This window comes from Callorhinus ursinus, unplaced genomic scaffold, assembly GCF_003265705.2.
Source record: "Callorhinus ursinus isolate GAN/ISIS: 27379988/994484 unplaced genomic scaffold, GSC_fseal_2.0 scaffold23, whole genome shotgun sequence".
NCBI lineage: Eukaryota > Metazoa > Chordata > Mammalia > Carnivora > Otariidae > Callorhinus > Callorhinus ursinus.
Window position 1 is genome coordinate 19,294,098 of NW_027397085.1, and position 23,512 is coordinate 19,317,609.

At 43.8% G+C, this 23,512-nt stretch overlaps 1 protein-coding gene across 25 annotated transcripts in view; it reads left to right on the plus strand.

Moving 5' to 3' along the window:
- Positions 1 to 23,512, plus strand: part of ANKRD55 (ankyrin repeat domain 55) — a 496,355-nt gene that overhangs the window by 173,187 nt on the left and 299,656 nt on the right. For 24 of the 25 annotated variants that reach the window (XM_073905461.1, XM_073905462.1, XM_073905453.1 and 21 more), the window contains one exon: positions 14,444 to 14,636. The exons of the other annotated variant lie outside the window; for it this stretch is intronic. The gene's annotated coding sequence lies outside the window, so the exon portion shown is untranslated. The remainder of the gene's footprint in view (positions 1 to 14,443; positions 14,637 to 23,512) is intronic. 25 annotated transcript variants of the gene reach the window in all.

Consider the following 23,512-nt stretch of genomic DNA (forward strand, 5'->3'; position numbering starts at 1 on the left):
TAGAATATTTCACTTTGGGGCTAAGTAATAAAATCCATAATTGTGTGGGTGATTGGAATGAAAAGGTCACCTGGTCCAGCTTCAAAAAGCAGTGAAGGGTTGACTGCAGTCTCATTAGGGAATCTGCCTGCAGGAGGGAGGTAAGAGACTACTCCAGCCTTGTGCTGTGGACACTCCTTGGCTACAGTCTAATGGGCAGAAGAAAAGAACCAAGAAAACAAATAAAAACATACTTCTGAAAGCTTCAAATGACTAAAGAAGTCAAGAGGCAGGATGTCTGCACTTTGTTTCTATTTATGGAACACAAAGTTTAAACAGAACTCTCCACTCAGAATTCATCTGGCTATGAAAATTGCCTTCCAAGTTATTATCTGCAAGGAAATGGACAGCATTCAAATCTTTCTCTGCAGTGAGTTTGTATTTAGAGATGTTTCACATGTGTTTAATTCACTGATCAATTTTACCTTGTCAAAACAGAATGGTCTGTCAAAAACAGGATGAGGCTCATTAGTGAGACACAGGAGATAGTACAATGGAGGAGAGAATAAACAGACTACCCGAAACAAGGAAACAAGAGCCTATTCAGGAAGCAAGGGGTAATAGCAGAAAATGATACAGTAGTCATAGTAAACCAAAATCTAGTGGGACAGCTATATGGTACTGCTACTTAGTAAGTGATACTGATGAGAGAAAAAAAAGAGTGTCAGGAGAGTTTAGGAAATAAAAAGTTTTTAGCCCGGAGAAGAGAGCAGGAATTTAACAACTTTTTATGTGTAAGAAACACCCTAGTATATTTGTAAGAGTGCTGGACCGAGTGGGAGTCAGGAAACCCAGGTTCTAGAAGAAGACCTGGGTCTTCTTTGTCCTTCTGCTCTGAGCCTCACTTTGCTCATAAAATGAACAGTTCAGATTAAGATGACTGGTAAAGTCTTAGCCAGCTCTAGAATTTAGAGAGATAGTTCTAGGAAAATGTTGTTCAGTGACTCTACTTCTTCACAATCCAGAAATTTCTAGTGCATGAAAAGTTTCTTGATTAACATAAGGATGATTAATTATTTACTTAAATAAACCTCTAGTAGAATTTATAAAATTTTGGTAACTGTATCCTTAGAGGTTTTTAAAATTCAGATAGAGCCCATCTCTTTGAGGGTTAAGAGATAAACCAGGAGGCATGTTTGAGGTTTCTTCTAGCCATCAAACAATGTAAAAATATTTTATTGTCATCTTTTGAAGGAGATTTTCCTAATGACCAGCCCCTAACAGGAGGGAAACAAAATCCAAATCCAAAATTGTTGGTTTATTGTCCCTGTAACAAATGGGAGATGATACTGTCAACCTAAATAAAGAGGTAAACTGAGGCAAGTTCAAATGACCAGAAGTTGAATTTATTTGGGAATAGCAATGGAATTGCAATTGGGAAATATTCTGTAGCAAGCTGCAGGTGAATCTGCTGAGGGTTTGGGTCAAGCTGTATTTATGGACAAGGAGTGCAAAAAGGGGGAAGTCCAGTCAGAGTTCAAGCAGTAAGTTCATTGGCTTGAGGATAGGGAAACATTCTTGGCAGATATACATTGGTCAAGAGTAAGCCTCAGTCTTCTGTAAAGCAGGCATTTATGTGAAATCAGTCTCTCAGATCTTAAGTTCTGTTCTTCTGAGGGCACATGCCTGAGATTCTCCATTTCATATCTTCTGATTCCATTTTAGATTGAAATCCTTTCACAGAACAAAGAGAAATCCAGCAAAAACAAGGCTCTAAGTTTGAGCCATGCTGTATTTTTACTTTGCAAGGCATGGTCCTGTCTTACAAGAACCTTGTAAAGGTAGGACCAGTGTCTGGTGTCCTCCTGCCTCACAGCTGAGCCTGGGAGTTCAGAGGCTGGCCAGTGGAGGCGGTGCCTTAGCCAGCCTGTATTGCTGCCAGTACCACGAGTGACCTGAGAGCAGGCAAGGTTTTATTTTTCCCCGGGTAAGATTCCTCTGACCTCCTGGAAGATGGTGCAAGCCCTATTCTACATGCTGGACAGGAATATATCCAATCAGGAGTGACTTGTATGTATCCTACTGTGCAGCTATTACTTTTCTTAAAAAGCAGCAAGAGAGGAAAGTCCTTTATTGCTGCCCTATTTCAACATGAGTGAAGTGCTGGGCACTCTATCAGCCACTGATTAGAAAATAATGTACAGCCAAGGGTGCAGTTGGGTTGGTGGAAGTTGTCGTTTGAAATGCCTCTGAAGGGTTGACTCTAAACTGAGAGAAAAGGAACTCCTCTAAACCATCAAGGCCCTAGAATGGTTCCTTTAGTCCTATTTTTAGGAGTGGCTTCCTTAGGGCTGGCCTTCCGCCAAAGTGGGACATTTGAGGTCCCCTCTGCATTTAGCTTTCTGGCAGCTTCTTCTCTCTGGAGTCAACTCTTACCCTTCCGTGGCTGTTTACCATCATCTCCAGGTAGACTTGCCTTGCTGGGATTCATACTCATTAGGTATTTCCTAACGTCTGTGAAAATGCTGTACTTTTTGAATGTGAAAAAAAATATCAATGATTGCCTTGTGACCGTAGTTCATGGTCTACAATATGAACACTGTATGTTCATATTTTTTGCCCATTTTTAGGTTAAATCATTGATAAGTGAGTACTTAGCAAAGCAGATTAATCAACTTCCTCCATCCTAGATGGTATGTGCTTTTCCCACGTGAACATTTCTGAAATCAGGATGGGTCTTAAAATTATCGATATGTAGATCTGGTGTGGTAGAATTTTCCCTGTTCCCAAGGAGAAGTCATTGACTTGATGGGTTAGCTAACAACTGAAAAGGTGTAAGAGAGAAACTATGGAAGTGGAGTCCAACTAATAATTTAAGTCGATATATTACATACAGCAGAAAATACAGGCTTAGGATTTTAAATGTTATTTATTTTTTCTAGATCATACCTTCATATAATTCAAAATTCAAAAGGTAGAAAAGGAATACATCAAAAGTCTCCTCTGTCTCCCATCTGCCCCGTTCTTCTGCCTGGAAGTCATGTTACCGTTTTCTTTCATACTCTTACAGAGATGGTTTATTTATGTGTCAGCATGGATATATGTAATTCCCCTTATTTATTCAAATGCTAGAATTACTACACACATTTTTCCATACTTTTCTTTTGATGCAGTAATATACTTTGGAGAGTATTCTGTTGTACATTAAGAATTTCCAGTCCATCTTTTATAATTGGTAATATTCTATGTTATAGGTGTACACTGATTTATTTAACATGTTTCCTAAAGTGAACATCTAGGTTGTCATGAATCTTTTGCTATTATAAATACTACTCTAGAGAATGACATTGTATCCATATCATTATGTGCAGTGTGAATAGGATGAATTTTAGAAGTGGGATTGCTATGTCAAAAGATATGTGCATTTGCATATTTGATGGATATTGCCTGTTTGCCCTCCAGAGACACTTATTGTTTCATGTTTCTGTTAACAATATGTGAGAATGTCTATTTCTCTATATCTTGTCAGCACAGTGTGTTATCAAACGTTTTTATCTTTGTTTACTGTATTAGGTAAAAACTGGAATCCCTATGTAATTTTTAAAAATATTAATTGATATATGATATATTCATGAAAGTATATTTGTCATCAGTGTACAGTTCAATAAATCTTCATGAATTAAACACACTGTGTAATGCATACCCAATTCAAGAAACACACAGAACCTATAGCCCAGAAGCCCCAGAAGATTTTATTTATTTATTTGGGAAAGAGAGAGAGAGAGAGAGAGAGAACATGAGCAGGGGAAGGGGCAGAAGGAGAGGGAGAAGTAGACTCCCCGCTGAGCGCGGAGACCAACATGGGGCCTGATCCTAAGACCCTGAGATCATGACCTGAGCCGAAGTCAGACGCTTAACTGACTGAGTCACCCAGACGCCCCAAGTGACCATCCTTTTAAAACCATACATTTTTATTTTGCAATAACTTTAAATTGGCTTAACAGAAGTTAAGCATCATTTCATGTGTTTAAGAGTCATTTGTATTTCTTTTTCTTTGAACTGTATGTTCACATTTTTTGCCCATTTTTAGGTTAAACTGTTGATGTTTTTTTTCCCTTGATTTGTAGAAGTGATAAGGAAATTTCAGTCCAGAGTAGAAAAGATATGAGCAGTGTGCTAGAATTTATCAACTCTGGTTGACCCCTAAGAGTAGATATTCAGCATTTGGAACTCTGGAAAACTAGTAATGAATAAAGCAGTTCAATAACTGGTATACTCAGTCCAGGGAGCAGGGCCCGAGGAGCCCATTGCTTCATCTTTCATTTAACTTGCAAACTTGGTGGTCCCCACCTCACTCTCCAAAAAAAGCCTGGCGAAGTAGGTTCTTCTGTCAAGTGGGTGTTTTATCCTTAAACATCAAGCAATTATTTTTCAGGTCACCAGTTGAAAACTCTACCTTGTCAAGGGAAAGACCTGTTAAACAGGAATATCCGAGAAGACTCTCGGGAAACATTTGGAAAGAAGCCTTTTCCAGGAGAGAGCTGCCACTCCGGGATGACCACCTGACCAGTGGGTTCCCAGAGTACCTTGTCCCATGCAGCTCAGCCATCACATCAAACAAAGCATCACTCTTGGCCTGGAGGCACTGGTTCAGATAAAAACCTCCCAGGGAGTACACACACAGGAGGGGAGTTTCCCTTAAAAACAAAAGCAAGTAGGAGTTTTCTGGGTTTTTTTGTTTTTGTTTTTGTTTTTTTTCCCCTTTCCTCTTCCTCTGACTGGACAGTAACCTCACACCGCATGCCTTCCAGCAAACACTCATCACCCGATAAATCATGTGTCCCATTCTGTTTACTTAGAGGTGCTTGCCCAGCTGGGCCTCTTTTGCAGACCCTGGTCTGTAACCAACTTCAGAGTGGTTTTCACTGAAAAGGGAACTTCTGAGGACCAGATAAGGCAAGCTATTCATTTGCATCAAGGCGCCCTGCTAGGTCATTCCCTGGGGGCCTGGGAGAACTGTGAAATGTGAGACAAGGTTTAAGAAGCTGCCAAAAAAACATCTAGAGAACACCAACCCTGTTTACTTCCTACACAATGTGGAGTAGCTATAGAAAGTCTCCTCTCAAAAGTAATAATGGATTCGGGTTTGGACCCTCATTTAATGTTTCACGTTCTGGAATCAACAAAATGCTAATCCAAACATTTTTCACTGAGTGCTTTAGCAAAACCACTGATTGAACTATTTTAAATCTGATTAAAAAAAAAAAAAGGAAAGAAGAAAGAGAGAGAGAGACAGACTACTTAGAAGAAGGTGGAAGCTGCTTTTGATGAGATGAACTGCCTGGCGCCGAGTGCTGAGCAGTGCGTCTCAGAGTGGACCTGTGAACTCTCCATGTCAGAATCACCTGGGCTTAGTCCTGAGGAATTGGAACTGCAAGAAATTTGGCTCCAGAAATATGCTAAAAACAAATAAAACAATGATACAACCACAAACACACACACACACACACACACTCACAAACTATTTGGGGGAATGTTATGCTTCCTGACATATGAAAACTTAACTTCTAAAAACATTATTTTGAATAACTAGAAATGGCCCTGTTGGGCCATGGACAACCAAGCTGTAACATGAAAAAACTTCTAGAGGGGACAGAATCTTCACCCTGTGATCCACCTTTACAGGTCTTTTGGCCTCCCTTCAGTCCACTTGCCAGCTAGTTATTCAAGATAAATAGGCACTTTATTCATTTTTTTACAAAAAGTTCTGGGCCACTTGGAGACTCCTTGGAGGGCAGGTGTCTTGTGCTAGGACGAGGAGCACTGCAAATGCATCAGTGTCACGGTTTTGTGCAGATCCTGAAAGGAGGAGCGTCGGTGCAGGAACTGGAGAGGTGAACTGAGTCTTCTAGACATTTACTCAACCAAACCATTACTTTGAATTCCCAGATATCATTTTAAAGTCTGTCCTGTCCATTGCCTCAGGACCCAGTTTCTCTCCTCTGAGTGAATGAATTGGGAACAGAATCCATTTACAAGTCAGAGCTGCCTCTTACTAACAACCTGGAGAGGGGTCTCGCGATGTTAAATTGTACTTCATCAGATTCAGGCTTGGAAACAAGGTCCCTGCAGCTCTCCTGCTACTCAGGGGCTTCTTAGAGGCTCCTAGAGGCAGCTGGGGATGGTGACAAGCCTGTGGCCATGTGGTGCCTCAGGGACACTGAACATTAGACTTTGAGGAAGCAATCTTTGGCAGAGTCTCCTCCACCCCCCATGTATACACGTTGTCCACTTTTGGCACTAAAATAGTAAGCTATCTTGGCATGAGGGACCATGGAGGCTCAGACAGTAAAAGTGGTAATCAGTGTGGATGAAAGACCACAAGGTTCTCCTCAGTGTTCTAGACTAAAGGACTGTATAATGTATTACGATTTAAGCTAGTAAGTAATAGAATACTCAAATAAAAGAATTTTGGAAAGTAGGGGTTTATTATTGCACATGTCAAGAGGTTTCAGGGTAGGGAAATCAATGATATAGTGACTCAGGGGACCAAGTGATGCTCTCACTCCTCTGTCAGGAGAACAAAATGACTGCTGGAGATCTATGCATCAGGCCTCACATGGACAGGTTCAAAGGGAGGAAGGAATGGAGCTTTGCTTCACATGCCTTTATTTTGATTAAGGTGGAACCTGTTCCCCCGAAGATCCTAGAATTCACTGTCACCTGCCCATTCCACACTATATAGGGAGGAAGGGTAGATTTGCTGGGATAGACTTAGACTAATTATTTTCCATTCACTTGGGTTTGGGGAAGGGTCCAACTTCCTTGAGTATATCGCTGTCCAACCCTGGAATAAAATTAGGGTTCTATCAACAAAGAGGAAGCATGAAATGGCTGCTGAACAGGCCATGGACTCGTGACAACATCTTTGTCACAGGGATTGTACATTATCTTCGGTAGGGAGTTCCTTCTGGATGGCAAGAAAAGAAATGTCTTGTTCTGGAGCAAAGGAGTTAATTTGACTTTAAAAACATCACGTTTATCATCTGAGTGTTTTCTTTAATTTTCTGGCAGGAAAATTCATATCTTCCTGTCCTAAAGGTAGAAGTTTGGTGTACAGGTTAGAAATTGGGACATCTGAGTAAACTCCGACTTGCCAGAAAGTTCCTTTCCTCTGGAAGCCTCCAGCAGGCTCTCCCTGCTTGTCTTTCTCCATGTGCTCCTTTGCAGCAACAAGTGTGTGTTTGACTTGGGGACACTAACATGTATTGGCATTTTTCTCCAGGCAGTTAGTAGTAATTTCTAAGTGAGTTTCTGAAACCTTCAAGCCAGACTTCCTTCTTTTCTCTTTTTCTCTGAAGCTAATAAAGCCTGAGTGGTGAAGCATCTTTTAAGAGTTGTGTGTACTCAGCAACTTTGGTGTGTTAGTTTGTCTTCCAATATGCCTTACTCAGGGTGCTTATCTCTTAGAAAGGGAGATTATTACCGCACAGACAAGGCTGGAAACCGCTTCGCTGACAGGTTTGAGTCTTAACAAAATAAACAGTAGAAAAGGCAAAACTGTGTGCAAAATGGCAGGCTTCATTCTCCCTGCGAGGGTCAACTGGGGAGGGAGGGAGCTGGAATCAAAACAAGGAGGACCTTTCAGGCATGCTTAGAGAGGCTGGGCTTCCTGTGGAGGAAGGTTGAGGTGGGGGAGATCATTCACATTTCTTTCTGACCAACCAGTTGTCTTTTTGTATAGAGACAACCGTTCAACTGACAAGCCATTCACCATACCTGTTGATCTGGTTTATGATTCATGCCTTAGAAGAACCCTAGAGTTGTGGCGATTACTCTTCCTGTTTTTCATACCCAGAAAGCTATACAAATAATAGAATCATGCCACTGGGTTTCTCCTGATCTTGGTTTTGGGACCCAGTTAGGGAGTTTTTTCTTTGGATTTGGCAGAATCAGATCTCTGACCGGTACATGCAAATTTGCAAGCAACTTGAGGACAGGATAGTGTCATTTATTTTTCTCTCTTTCTTCTCAGCATCCCCTAGCACAATACTAGGAAAATACTAGGTCCATAAATGTTTGTCATATGATTAATGTTTGTCTGTGCCCAATGTGGGGCTCAAGCTCACAGCCCTGAGATCAAGAATCGCATGCTTCACTGACTGAGTCAGCCAGGAGCCCTAGCAATTGAAAGTCTGAGCTCTTCCACTCTCTAAATGGCTTGGGAGATTCGGGTAGAACCTGCCATTTCCACCACAGTTCAAGAATTCAGGGTAGAGGGGTGCCTGGGTGATGCAGTTGGTTGAGCGTCGGACTCTTGATTTCGGCTCAGGTCATGATCTCAGGGTTGTGAGACTGCTAGAGTTTGGTGTACATGGTGTACACCCCATGTGGCACTCCATGCTCAGTGGAGAGTCTACTTGAGATTCTCACTCCCACAGCCCTTCCCACATGTGCTCTCTCTCTCTCTCAAATAAGTAAATAAATCTTAACAACAGCGACAAAAAGAATTCAAGGTAGAATTTGAGGGAATAGACAGCTCTATCTCCTTTTGGAAGAACTAGAGTCCAGCTTGTCCCTTTTAATCTAGATGAGAGAGCCCTCTCACACTTAGCCTCTGGCTAATAGGCACTGCAGCAGTCAAGCCCTTCCAAAGAACATAGTGGTCATATGGCCTATTGTTAGGATTTTAGAACAGGAGTCAGGCAGGAATTGAATCCTGATTCCATGTCTTACTATGTGATCTTGAACTGTGGATTTTGCTCTTTTTTTTTTTTTTTGGAGTTTGCTTTTCTAAATATTAATTTCCTCCCCCATGAAAGAGGGCTTCAAAAGACAATTGTGAGGATTAAATGGGATAATATATTTAAAGCACTTAGCATAGTTCCCAGCACTTCACAAGCTCTTGTGACTGTTGTTGTTGTTGTTGTTGTTGTTATTGTTATGGCCAGCTCCCTATACCAGAACATTTAGAACAAAGAGGTTTGGGTAAAGATCATTTTGAACCTCTTCTCTGAGAGGGTGGGTCCTGAATCCATGAAAATGTATTTACTTGGTCATGGACCTCATTCTGCCTAATTACCATAAATGTGGGTTGAGGTTAGGTCAGTCAGGGATAAACTCACAACAACGGGGTGCGCAGCCCAGCATGGCCACTCTTTGGCCCAGCAGCTGGTAAATGACAATGTTTTTCTTCCTTAATTTTGTTTTCAAAGGGGCTTGTTAGGGTACATTTGCTCATATTCTGTTTAATTTTTACTACCAATCTTAACTCCCCCCGCCACCAAAAAAATTAAAAAAATAAACTGAAAAATAATAAAAGACACTATGTTTAAAGATGGTTTTTGCTTGAAACCAACAACCCAATCTTAGGGAAACAGCTGAGCTGGTGGAAAGACCCTGTAGCCTAACTAACATATGTGTGTGTGTGTGTGTGTGTGTGTGTGTGTGTGTGTGTGTGTGTGTGATCAATACCACTTTGGCCACTTTCTGATTGTATGACCTGGTACAAATCATTTGACCTTCCACATTCTTGGTTTCCTCATTTGTAAAATGGTTATAATAATGCTTATCTAATAAGGTTTCTTTAAGAGTTAGAAAGAGTATATATAAAGCATGCCTAGTAAAGATGTTAGGTGCTCAGTAGAAGTGGTAGCTGGTTCCAGGATTCTGGTTCTTTTTCAGTCCTTTTTCAGTCCACCCAAGACTTGGAGGAAATGGCTCCCCAAAGCATATTAGTAGCAAACACCTACATATGGTGTGCCAGGAAATCCTCTGTGCCCTTTATATATATCAAGTGATTTAGTTCTCTCAATAATCCTGTGAGGCAGGTGGTATTATTACCCCACTTTACAGATGAGAGAAGGGAGGCATAGAAAGGCCAAGTGTCTTGTCCAAGATTCCATATCTGGTATTCATCTCAGGTAGTGTGATGCCAGAGTTCCTGCTCCTAGCCACTCCACCAGCATCTCTTTTGGACGACCAACATTCAGTGGGAGAGGAGAGGACAAGCCCACCACCTTACCCTCCAGAGGATTTGTTGAGTGCCTTAAGAACATAGACATGGCCCCAGGGTGTCTTAAATGAGGTCAGAGGAAGGGCCATGCCTTCCCATAGGGATTTCCCTTTGGTCCTATTAGGACTAAATCTAGCAAAATGGATACTATGCCAATAAAAATTTTAAAAGTCCTTTTGGAAAACAGAGCCCACTGCAGAAGTTCAGGATTCTGAGATAAGAACGCCCAGGCTGTGTGGCTTAGTGGGAAGTTTCCTAACCTTAGGGTCAAGCAAATCTGTGGGTATATGATATTTGGGGGCTGTGTGACCTCTCTGAGCCTTAGTTTACTCATTTGTGAAAGGAGATTAATAAAACATACGTCTTAGCATTGTTCTGGGAATTAAATAAGATGATACACAGAAAGCTCCCTGTCCAGTACAGGAATACTCTGGGTACTCAGTGAAAGAGCATCATACTTTGTACCTTTAGCCATCTTGCATGATTTCCAGAGCAATTATTCTCTCAAGTAACCATCAAGAATTTTGGCATTGTGGCTCTGAAATTGGTGATTCACTGGATTGAAGACTGGACACTTTGCTTTATTAGCCCTGCCTTGAGCCTTGCTCCTGGCCTTTCTGACTTCTGACACCTCTGAGATCTGCTGCTAGCCTAACCTCTGCCAGGCAAACCTGGACTCCTTTAACAGGGCTCTGCTGATTTCAGAGGCAGCTTAAAGAGGAGGGTGGCAGGGCGGGGAAGAACTTTGGATATGGAACTAGAAAGCTGGCCAGTGTTTAAGTTCTATGTCTGCCATGAGCTACGAATGTGACCATTTGTTTGCTATTTGGGGCTCGAGTTTCTTATCGACTAGGAAGGGGAATGTATTAGAGCAGATATTACTGAGGCCACATCCAGCTCCTCCTCAGGCTAGTAGGCTCTTTCCCCAACCAGATTCCCAATACCCTGAATTCACCAGGGAGATTGGGCTCTATGGCACAGTATTACTGTTTTGCGGGGGGGTAGTGGAGAGGGAGGAAGAGGAAAGCAAAATGGCAATCCAAGATGAGTTTCCCGGACCTCTGTGAACTCACTAATAAAACAAAATCATGAATCAGCCTCCCACATCCACTTACCAAGAAAAAGAATGAATCTTTTTTTTTTTTAATAGAGAGATTCCTGCAGCAGCAAAGAAAAGCCTTTAATTTCGGAACCAAAGCTATTTGTTTACTGTCTCAATGTCCTTTCACCGAGAGCTCATCCCACAAACAATAGCAAAGGCAAACGAAAGACAAATGTAGGAAACATTTATATTTATATCCCAAATGTAGGAAACAGCATGAAAATATTGTTAAGGAAACTCAGTAAGTCTCTGCTCCAGGGTATGTATATAGACTTGGTGCCAAAGGCAGCATGGCCAGATGTAAGAGGACATGATCCTCCTGCAAAGAACAAAGGATAAATATGTTGGAATTCCACTGGGGAGGAGAAGAGCCAGGAGTAATCATGCAAGTGCCCACATAGCAAGCTCATACAGAGGCCTTGTAGCCAGCAGCCTTTTCTCTGAGCATCAGTCCAGACACCACTGCCTGATAGCTATGGAATCTTGGGCATGAGTGTAATCTCTGTTCCTCAGCTTCTTCATCTATGAAATGGAGATACTAATAGCGCCTAGCTCACAGGGCTACAGTGGGAATTAACAACTTAATATATGTCAGTCATGTAGAATTGTGCTTAGTATGTGCTAAATACTTATAGCTAATATTCTTATTACATACAGGTGAAGGGAGAAGGTCTTCTATTGACCCCACTTTAATGATCCACCACCACTTTAGGGAGATGCTGTAGTATAGTCAAAGTAGTGTTGGCTCTGCTATTGGACAAACGCAGATGCAGGTCCTGGTTCCATCACTTCCCAGCCTTGACTCTGGGCAAGGCTGCAGAAACAGTGGGGGCACAGTGGCTCAAGGTTTAGGATGGCTGAGGAATATGGTCCTGCTCCAGGTAAGCTGTGGATACTGTATTGCCCTGACTGCGGGGCCCCTATTAAGCTTCCTTTCTTCATAAATTACCATTATCGTTGTCATTATCGTCACTATGATCAACTAGATAGAAGAAAAGTGGACATCTGTCATTTTCATCCTCCTAACTTCTCCCCATTCAGTCTTCCATTACCCAAAGAGTGACCATTAGGATGGGAAGGACTTGAATAAACTGATCCTTCAAAGGTGGAGGATTTTTTTAAATTGAGGTAAAATTCACATAACATAAAATTAACCATTTTAAAGTTATCAATTAAGTGCCATTTACTACATTCCCATGTTGTGAAACTATCACTTTTATCTAGTTCCAAAACATTTTCGTCTCCTCCAGAGGAGACCCCAAGCCCATTAAGCAGTCACTCCCCATACCTCCCTTCTCCTCGGCCCCTGACAACCATTAATCCGCTTTCTGTCTCTATGGACTTAGCTGGACCTTTCATATAAATGGAATCATACAATATATGGCTTTCGTTTCTGTCTTCTTTCACTTAGCATATTTTGGAGGTTTTTCCATGTTGTTAGCATGTACTTCATTCCTTTTTAAGGCTGAATAATATTCTACATTTTGTTTATCCGTTCATCATCCATTGATGGACATTTTGCTTGTTTGTACCTCTTGGCTACTGTGAATAGTGCTGCCATGAGCACTGGTGTACAAGTATTTGAATACCTGTTTTCAGTTCTTCTGGGTATATACCTAGGAATGGAATTGTTGGGTCATATGGCAATTCTAGGTTTAGCTTTTTGAGAAGCTATCAGTGTTTTCCATGCTGCTACATTACTTTGTATGCAGTAGGAGCACTTTGATGTTGAAAAATAGTCCTGGTGGCTGGAATTCTATTCTTTCTGATGCAGATTGGCCAGTGGGGTGAAGAGACTGACCAGTGGGTTGGAGGGACAGTAGGTTGGGGACTGGACCTTTCTGCTGCCTTTTTATTTATTTTATTTTTTTAAAGATTTATTTATTTATTTGACAGAGAGAGAGAGAGAGAGAGAGAGAGAGAGAGAGAGACAGTGAGAGAGGGAGCACAAGCAGGGGGAGTGGGAGAGGGAGAAGCAGGCTTCCCGCGGAGCAGGGAGCCCGATGCGGGACTCTATCCCAGGACCCTGGGATCATGACCTGAGCCGAAGGCAGATGTTTAACGACTGAGCCACGCAGGCGCCCCTCTGCTGCCTTTTTAATCCTTAGTTGTAAGAAGGCACTAACTCTGCCCTTTGCAAAGCTCATTCTGCTAAACCAGTGGGGAAATGGGAGGGAAAAGAGGAGATGACTGTATAGAAGACTGAAGATGACCAAGTCCAAACAAGAGGCCATTCTGTAGACATATTATATGTAGATGGTTTTGAATCCTAATCACTTTCTTGTAAGAGAACTGTGATATTCTTGCGCATTTATTCATGGTAGTAATTGACCACAATCTTGAAGTCTCTTAGGTATTTGCTGTCTGATGTTGTATTATAAGCAACTTGAAGAGCAGCATATGTCAGAAACCCCTCCTGGGAGGCAGGAGCACATCAGGCCTCCCAGAAGCTCCTGCCATAGAGGCCCGATGGGTATAACATGGGAGCTACTGAGGGCAGGACTTGAGGGAGACTGTGGAGAGTCAAGGCCAGGGAAGTTGCATGTCTGCCATTAGATCTGAGGGCAGAGGGCAGAGTGGGAGCCGGAGACAGAGAGAGCTATTGGGAGTCAGGGGTCAGGTCTGCCATCCAATAAAGGCAAGAGACAAGGGTACTACTGGCTGAGGCATCAGCTATGGATGGGGTTGAATGCTTAGAGCTCATTCTTCTCAGGGATTGTCCCATTGGGGGTGTGAGGACAGCCACAGTCAAAGAGAGAGTCTGAGAGGCAAACAACAGCCTTTCTCAACAGGTTCCTGTGAGAGCTTATTAAACAAGTGTTCAGAGAATAGTTTAACGTTACCCAGATGTCTTTGCAAAGATATCGATATCATGAATAGATCGTAAAACTCAGGACCTGCAAATGCAGAGTCTCCTTCGTCTGCAAATAGTCACCACAGTTCATATCCTTTTCTGTATTGTCCAAAACTGTAATATGAATGACTGCATCTCAAACAGGATTCTCAGTTTATTCTTAGGAAAGAAGTACTTCTCATTTTCCCGAAGCACTGTAGTAAACGATGCCCCGTAGTGGATAGATGGATATAAAAACCCCAGAGAAGTTCATTCCAGGCCAAAGGTGACCACTGCTTGCTGCCCTCACATCTTTCTCTGCTGTGAACTCTACCAAACCCCAAGATGTGGGAAATCATGTGGGGGGTTTGGAAGGGTCCCAGGACCTTCAGGCTCACTAGAAGGCAGTTCCTGGTAGGTCACGAAAGCCTTACTTAGTAGGGCTAATGAATTTAGGTCTCCCAAACACCCTAGAACATCAGGGGTCTTTACTGCAACTTCTTTGTTCCTCTAGGTGAAGAGACAACTCTGTCCCTTGGAAAAGAGGGATGTTTATCGAAGAGTCAACTCAGAGACGTTGTGGCCTTAGGCGTGGAATACCTTATCCTGCTCTCCAAAGCACTTCCCTGCAGGCACTAAACTGGAGGAAATTCCTTCCAGAGCTCAAGCCCAGAAGGCTGACAATGCTGTTGATGGCAGTATACTGAGTAAGTAAGAGAAGTTTGGGAGATGGAATGTGGGGTCCAGGATCCTCCCTGGAGGGAAGAGATGTGAGCTCCTTGGAGCCCCCTGGAGTAGGGCTTTGGTGAACTGATGATAAATAGTGCCTCCTGCTGCAGGCCATACAAACAGCTAAAGATCTGACCCCTCCATGCCTTTAGTCCCCTGTGGGAGTCATGTACAATTTGGAAAGCAGATCAAGGGCATCCTGGCTCCCAGCTGACCACCCCACTTGCGGCCTGGAGGTCTGGAGGCCTGAAGACCCCCCACCCCAAGCCAGCAGGCAGAGGTCCCCAAGTTCACAGAGCTAGTTCCTCTTGCCCTGGGTTCCTGCTCTCTGGGGGACTGCCCTTTCCAGAACTTTTCCTCTGCAGACAGCTCTTTCCAAGGCTCTCAAGACTCCAAACCAAATTGTTTGGGGAATGAAAAAGTGAAAGCACACATCTTAGAGCAGCAGGGACCAGCTGCTGGGTCAACTCTCCCCAAAACAGAGCTTCCTGGGGAGTGCCTGGAGCATCTCAAAATCCTCCATCTGACCTCCTGCCATGTTTCTAATTGTCTTTTTAAAAATAACATGAAAATAAAAAAGAAGAAGAAAGAGAGAGGAAAAGGGAAGAAATTAACTATTAAGATTCTCTGTCTCCAGGGAAGTTCAGGAGGAAATTTTAGGAACTTTCTGCCTGCTTTTTATTGTTTTTACCGGGCCACCCTGCCAAGGGGAGGATGAGAGCTCTTTGCGCCTGGTGCACCATTCAAAGCCCTGTGTGCTTAATAGGGTGACACAAATGTCTGTGTTTCTTTTTGCTTTTGACCAAAGGCTGTAGGGAGGGGCCACCCCAGGGGACTGTCGGGGAGGGCCTTGCCAATTGGTTCCCGTTCCCCGCACCAAACTGGTTCCCAGCCCCAGCCAAGCCCGCCCCGGGCCGGAAGGGCCTATGGGCCGCTGCCGAGCGGCGGAGGGGCCGGGTGGGGGTGGGGGACGCGGACGCCGTTCCGCCTGCCCAGCTGGGAGAGACTCGGAGCCCGAGCTGGGCTAACGTGGGCTCTGCCGGAATCACGCCGTGTGATGCTTTTGCCAAAGGAAACTTTGGGAAGCCTGGGAAGCCTGGGAAGTCGGGGCGGGGGGGGGGGGGAGTCGGCGATCTCCTGCCTCCTCCCATCCCTACCCTGTCGCTCTCCCTCCTCCCACCTCTAGCTCTCCTCGGCCGGGGAACAGCTTTGGGCCAAGGTCAGCTGGCTGCCTTTGTGGCTGCTTCCCAGGAAGGAAGAAGCGTTGTCTGCGGATCAGTTTATCAGCTGGCTTTCCTGTGCCGGAGCGCCGCCGTTTTCCGGGGACGGCTGCCACCCCCGTGATTCCCAGCCGGGGCTGCGGGTGGTGCGTGAGAGCCGGATAAATAGGCCATTGTGCGGCCGCTCAGAATCCAGGTTTCTTATCAAACTATCCACCAGCGAGAATGAAATTCCGCCCCTGCTGCCTGTTATCTTAGCTTCTCTTTTCACTCTCTGCAATTACAGCCATTTCAGGATTTATCCCCCACCCCCACCCCACGGCGAGTTTTGAAGGATATATTCAGAAAGCAATTTACTTGTGCAGCGTCCTGTGTGAGGCAGAGACTTCGGGGGCGTGTCTCCTAACAGTGTTTCCGTGGGATCTTGGTGAGGGATGACATTGAGGTTTTAATGGTGTCGGTTTTTTGTTTTTCTGCTGCAGCAGCTGGCCTACTGTGGAGGAGTTGTACATAGCTGGTGCTTGACTTAGGAAGTTGTCATTAGCAGGCAAGGCTGGTTTTAGAGCCTCTGACCAGTGCCGTTGCACAGGTCCCTTGCTCAGAGGGGGACCCATGCTTGGGTTACTGTTCTGCTGTTAGCATCCTGAGATGCTTAATAAGTTCTGAAGAGGATTCTGCATTTTCATTTTGTACTTGGATTTGCAAGTTATATAGCTAGTCCTGTTAGTAGGAGCTCAGATTCATTCGAATGAGCTTGAATAATGGTTTGAATAAGTTCCTAAGGTCCAATTTGAGATAATAGCCCGTCGTTAGTTGATAAACTGCTGAAGTTGATTCTCCTACTTGTCAATATATCTACTGCAATTGTTCTGTTGGATTGGACAATGTTCTATAAACTAAACTGGGCCCCCGGCATCAAATCTGTAGTGAGCTGCAACAGCCTGTTGCCAGAACAAGAGCAAGCATTGGGGCAAGACTGGCTTCACCCTGGCTCCCTTAGAAAGCTGGGGATGTTCACCCCTCAGAGACCCAGAGAGTTTCATAGTAAGATGCTCATTGGTGCAGTTACCACCTCCCTTTCCTTCTATCCACTTTGAAATTCCTAGCTTCCACGTCTGCAGGCCACAACAGGGTTGAAAATGGACTCATCCCATCAAAAACCTGTCATGGATTGAGACATTGTGTTTAACACTTTTAGCACCTAAACAACTCTGGGCAAATTACTCTGAATCTGGGACTTGGCATTCCTGACAGACAGAGGAGGGAAAGGGAAAATAGTTCATAATAAATAAGCAAAATGCTATTTTTCTAGAAATAATTTGTGTGGGAATTAATTGTTTTGGCTTAATGAGACAAATTTTCCCTTCCAAAGAGTATTCTTTCATTTGTTTACTCTTTCACTCATTAATTTATGACTTGATTTTCCATTCGCTCAACAAAGATTCTATAGGAAATGTGCTAGAGAGATATTGTGATAAAGTGATGAAAGAGAGGAGATTCAGAATAGTGGGGATGTAAACAAGTACACAAAGAGTACAATGACAGGGTATAGGTGCTAAGATAGAAGTATCTATTAGGATGCTTTAGGGTCAAAAGGAGTTAATAGGATCAGTTCTTTTGGTCATCTTTCATGAGTTCCCTGGCTATGACATTTTTCTTCATGAGCCTTAGTATTATTATTATTGTTAATAGGTAACATTCATAAAGTAATTGGCACGTTCAGACACAAAGCTAAAAACATTGTATAGGCATTTTCTCATTTGTCTCGAAATATAATCAAGGTCCATGTAGAAACTCCATTGTATAGAAGCAATTGAGACCAGGACATGATATGGGCGCTCAAGGTCACACAGTGCCTAAGAGGTAAAGTCACTATTTGATTCAGCTGTTCTCCTCCAGAGTGTGCCTTCTCAAGGAAGCCTGCACTGCCTCCAACAATGGGGCTGCAGTGCCGTGTGTAAGCATGGTTTGTACAAAGGATTGGAAAAATGGCCTCTCCTATTTCCCAGGATCGCTTTTCTTTTCACAAAATACACTGAGACTGGCATCTCCAAAAGGGAATTTTTTTCCCCTCTCTCCTCACTAGTAGGATCAGGCTTATTTGTTTCAACAACTTATGGATGCCAGGGCTACAAATGGCTCCCATGAGACCAGAGTAAATCCCTAAAATGTGGGCTGGGCACAGAGTGGTTTGCCATGGCTTCCTGTAGGGGATTTTGTGGGTGTTTTCATGCCTCCCAGTTAAGGAGTGAATTCCACCCCCAGGGAAGATTGTGTATTCCCATGTCCCCACTCCTTAGTGGTCAGTTTTAGACTCTTAATGTCACAAGTATTGGAAGCCAGACTTTTGAGACTCATTCCCAGAAACCCCTTCAGGCTCTGGTTGGTACTAGTGGCTCCTTCTAACGAAGACCACTTGGGTTTGAAGTTTTAGAGTGTTACACACTTACACACAACACTACCATAAGGAGAGAATGCCGGAGGGTGGCAGTTTGGAGCCAGGATAGGGCAGGGGGTGGGGCAAAGCTGATGAAGTGGCCAGGATAAGGTCACGAAGCATTGGAGTGAGTGCTAGAAATAGAATTCAGGTTTAGTACTTTCCCCTCTGCAAGGAACTGCTGCCTCGTAACCTGAAACAGGATTAGCCTGGGCAAAACAAAGCAAAACTGACATTTTCTTGAGGGAGGTTTTCTGGTTTTTTGGTTTTGTTTTTTTCTCTGCTGGAATCTAGAGACAGACTCCTTGGCTGGGTGCTAAGTGTTTTCAATGGGGAGAGGCCCTGTGTAAGCCAAATTCAGTTCCTCCCACCCTGAAATAGTTCCTTGCTCTGACCTTGACCTGAATGTTTAACAAAGCTGTGAAATGGAAGGCAAGACTAGAAAAGACCAGCAAACAGAGAAAGAAAAGAATCATTCATTGCTACATTGTGAAGAACTCAGGTGTCTGTTACCAGGCTCTCCATTGTTGCTTGGGCCACAGCACATGGAAGGAGCAATCTTGGTTGGATTTTTTAAAAAAGAATATTGTTATTATTTGAGTAGAAAACATAAATAATCATTCTGGTGGAATCTGATCATCTTTTTCAGCCTATGGTGCTGGTGAATATTGACCTCTAGTTGTTAAGTGGAAAATGTCAGATTTGGAGAGATCAGAAACATAGTAAGTTGTATAAAATAAAACACCTATATGTATAAAAACATTTGTTTTAGAAACAGTATGACCCCTTTCTACTGTCTTGGAATGGTTAGGCCACCAAGGAGACTGTAGTGTGCATCTTTGTTCCTTTAGTCATTCACTGTCGGGCAGGTAATAGTTGCGGTGCCCTCTGTGCTGTGCACACAGAAGACACAAGCTCTTCTGTCCTCAGAGAACTTACGACGTCCAGGAAAGGCCAAAAAGCACATGAACTTGAGACTCAGACATGTCAGAGGCTGCATGAAGGACTGATGAGGCTGGAAGTATAGGGAACCCTCTCCCTGAGCTTCTTGGCTTTGGGGGAAGAGAGCCAACAAGCGTAAGGTTTGTGCTCAGTACTTGGGGGTTGCTGCAGTGAAGGAAGGAAAAAGAGGTCAAGCCAGGGACTATTCTCCAGGCTCACCACATTGGGTACAGATTAGTCCTACGGGGAGAAGGCTCTCTAGCTTCTAGGAAATATGGAAGGGATCCCTGCTCTGCAGGTATGCCCAGATCATGGTCAGGCTTTGATCCCAGGGAAGAACAGCCTGTCCATCAGGAAGAGTCACAGCCTGGGGAGCATATCCTAGGTGATGGCTCCCAGGACATGGATTTTAGCATTGTCCATGGGACCGGGTAGCAGCAGTGGAGACACTGGTGGTGAGAGGCACTAGAAGAGCCCACCTAAAGGAGGTCTAGAGCAGGAGAACAGGGGGCCTGCCTGAGGGACTGCTTGCTGACTCCCCATTCGGTGACACTTGGAGGTGAGCTGAAACATGGGACAAAGAGAGGGTAAGTTCAGATGATTGCAGTGGGGGGTAGTTCCATTGTACCCACAGGCTGGTGCAGCCCGGTAAAGGATTATATACAGACTTGAATTCAGGGCAGCGTGAGAGAAGCCTACGGTGGTCTTTGCAGAAACTAGATGAGTTAAGGTCCCTTTCAGTTCAAATAGTTTATCATGTTATGAAGCAAGAACTGTGGAAAGTCAGGTAAGAATTTATTCAAGTGGTGGATCAGACATCGATTCAATTATGGAGCTCTCTATATCCTCTCCATTTTATGCAGATCCTCTGGCCCCACCTAAGGCTGGTTCTAGAGTCATAAATTTTATCACAATTAAAAAACAAACAAAAGAATAAGTAATACTCTTTAATTATGATCAGTATACTATACATTGATCTTAAATTAAAATAACAGTACTCTCACAGAACTCTTAAGAAATGTTTACAGTCTTTATGTGGGGAATCGCGAACTTAGATTTATTAGTTTTCTTGAATGTTAATTACTCTGAAGTTACGGAAAGAATTTTTGCAATTCGTAGCACAACAGTATGAATGTACTTAACACTTACTGAGATGTACAATTAATGGTTAAGATGGTAAATCTTATGTTATATATATTTTGCTACAACTAAAGAGAAAGGTTAATTTAAAAAACAAAAAACCTCTGCAGGCTCAGAAGTTTCACAACTGTAGGGTCACGGAGAGAAAGAGACACCTAAATGTACTTGAGTACTCTGTATTGTTGCCATATGCATTTTAGGAAGCCAAGCCTTTTTCTTTGTCCCTGACCTTGATTATATGATACAGCACATGTACAGTTTCCATATTTGTCATAGAAGTCAGAAGGTGCTTTGTTTTCTTTCCTCACTGTGGTGGAGGTTGCTGGTGCCCAGTGGTATCCAAGGTCCCCTCTTTTTGGATTCCCACTCATGGTGCTTCTTACTACCTGTGCATCAGGGCAAAAGCAGGGCCAGGAGATGAGACTAGTTCTCATCAGAGTCAGGGTGCCTCACTGAAGACCAGGCACCTTTCCCATGAGCTCTCTTTGCTTCTCTGCTGGCCAAATGGAGATTATTCCAAGGACTCAGAGGAAGATGGAACTGTCAGAAGAAAAGGGCCTGGATCCTGAAATGACTGCGTGGAACTTCACTACAGTCTTGCATGGGACTGTGACAGAAATGAGAATAAACCTGTTGCGTTAAGCCACTGGAATTTTACTCTTGTTAACATCTAGCCTACTCTGAGTAACACAACCATAAAAGGTATTACAGAGACAGGATAGGATATACAGTGCTGTACCTGTAAGCTAAGGAAAGGTCAGACAGGCAAAGGAAATGGAAATGACAGGTTTAATGATCCCCAGGTGTAAGCGCTTCATGTTACTCATTAATCATGGGGCAAATATGTTTAAATAAACTTAGACAAGCAATTCCTGTTCAACAAATATATCAAGGGAAAGGGGTTTTGTTGAGGCTTGGGTCAGAACGTTAATGCCTCCCTTTGCGCCCAGCACAGCAGTTGCAGCAGAAATCAGAGAGACTTCTCAGGGGAGGATGAAAATGCACCTCAAGTGGAGAGAGTCAGGAGCTCCCCTTCCCTTCCCTTCCCTTCCCTTCCCTTCCCTTCCCCTCCCTTCCCCTCCCTTCCCCTCCCTTCCCCTCCCTTCCCTTCCCTTCCCTTCCCTTCCCTTCCCTTCCCTTCCCTTCCCTTCCCCTCCCCTCCCCTCCCCTCCTCTCCCCTCCCCTCCCCTCCCTTCCCCTCCCCTCCCCTTCCTCCCTTCCCTTCTCTTCCTTTCCCTTCTCTTCCCTTCCCTTCTTTCCTGATTTATTTTTTTATTTTAGAATGGGGGAAGGGCAGAGGGAGAGGAGAGAGAGAATCTCCAGCAGACTCCCTGCTGAGCATGGAGCCCCACAGGGGCATGGATCCCATTACCTTGAGATCATGACCTGAGCCAAAATCAAGAGTCGGTCGCTTAACTGACTGAGCCGCCCAGGTGCCCCAAAGTTGCTTTCAGAATTCTTGTTCCTCCAGGTCTTGGAGACTTGAGACTTATTTTTTTTCTAAAATGATGAGCAATGCTAACACCAGACAAAGGAAATTAAGGCACCCTGACCCCTAAGAGTTCCCCAAATAGTACCTATCCATCCTGCTCCTGGTCCCATCCCAAAGCTTTGGTTCTAAGTTGTTCTCATGACAATGTGTTGATGACTGGATTCTTGTCTGTTGAACTTGGCAGTAGGTTCCCAAGACAAGCCATCACCTCTGCCCCAACTTGGAAGAAAGCCTTCACTTTTGGCCCCAGTATGGATCTTTGGTTGGTCGTGCTGTCAACCCATTTGTCCTTCTCAGAGCAGCATGACTTCTCAGCTTCATACCTGTGGTTCTTGGAGATTAGGAGGGTACATTTTTATGACCCTTTAATGAGTTCATATTCACTTAGAATATAATTCTAATCATGCCCTCCAAGGTTCTGCATGATCTGGCCTCTGTCCTTTTTATTTTCACATCTTGGGCTGCCTCGCCCCCTTCCTTACCACAGCTACCCTGATTTTTTGGTTCCTTAAAGATGCAAGCTCTTTCTCAGGGCCTTTTAACGTGCTGTTTCCGGTGCCTAGAAATGCTCTCCTCCCAGCTCTTGCTATTCTTAGCTCTTCTGTTCCATAGATTTCGGCCCTAAAGCCTTCTCCACAGAGAGGCCTACTCTGACCCACCCACCAAAGCCCCAATTCCAGCCATTGTGGTGGCATTAGCCTTGTTCAGGTGTCACCTCATAGCTTTAGCTGCACTTAGCTTCTCTCAGTTTCTGCTCCAGGGTTCCAGAGACTCCAGGGTTTTTCTGATGCTGCAGTAGGACCGTCACATGTGCAGCCTGGGATTGGGTAGGAATTGATAGCCCAGGACCAACAGAAGCTGATGGGCCAATACTTCTCTCTTCTGTCCCTTGGGTGGACAGTTTTGAGGAGCATTCTACACAGTTCCTTAGTGTCCCAGCCGGATCAACCCCATGGACCGTGGGAGTGACCAACTTGAAACTCTGCCCTGGTTTCAGCTTTCCTTCCTTCCTTCTTTTCCTTTCTGTAGTCCCCACTTCTCTTCTCTGGGGTCACTTCCCCAAATAAACTACCTGCCAGTAATCCCTGGCCAAGCTTTCCATGGAGAACTTAGGTGAAGGGAGTCCCCTCCATTGTTTAATATCTTAGGGCCTTCATTTTTTTCATAGCATTTACCACAACTTACATTAATTTTATTTATTTCTACAATTGTTCTTTGTTCTTTGCAAGCCTAATTCTATACATTTAGAGTGTAAGCTCCAAAGGGCAGGAATCTGGTCATTTTCAACTGTTTGCATCCTTAGCAACTAATGTGAAATGCTTGGCACAGACGCACCATCACCATATATGAATGAACACATTTCAAAAATGTTACATTTAAGAATATTCTGGGCATTAAGAGGCAATATAGCATAATGGTTAGGAGCATACAATCCAGAGTCAGACTTCCGTGGTTTGCTTCTTGACTCTGCCATGTCAGTACCTCAGTGGCCTCAAGCCAGTACCAAACCAGGCTGGACATCCCAGTTTGTAAAATGGGACTATTTTGGGAGTGTTCGTTTCTTTCTTTCTTTCTTTCTTTCTTTCTTTCTTTCTTTCTTTCTTTCTTTCTTTCTTTCTTTCT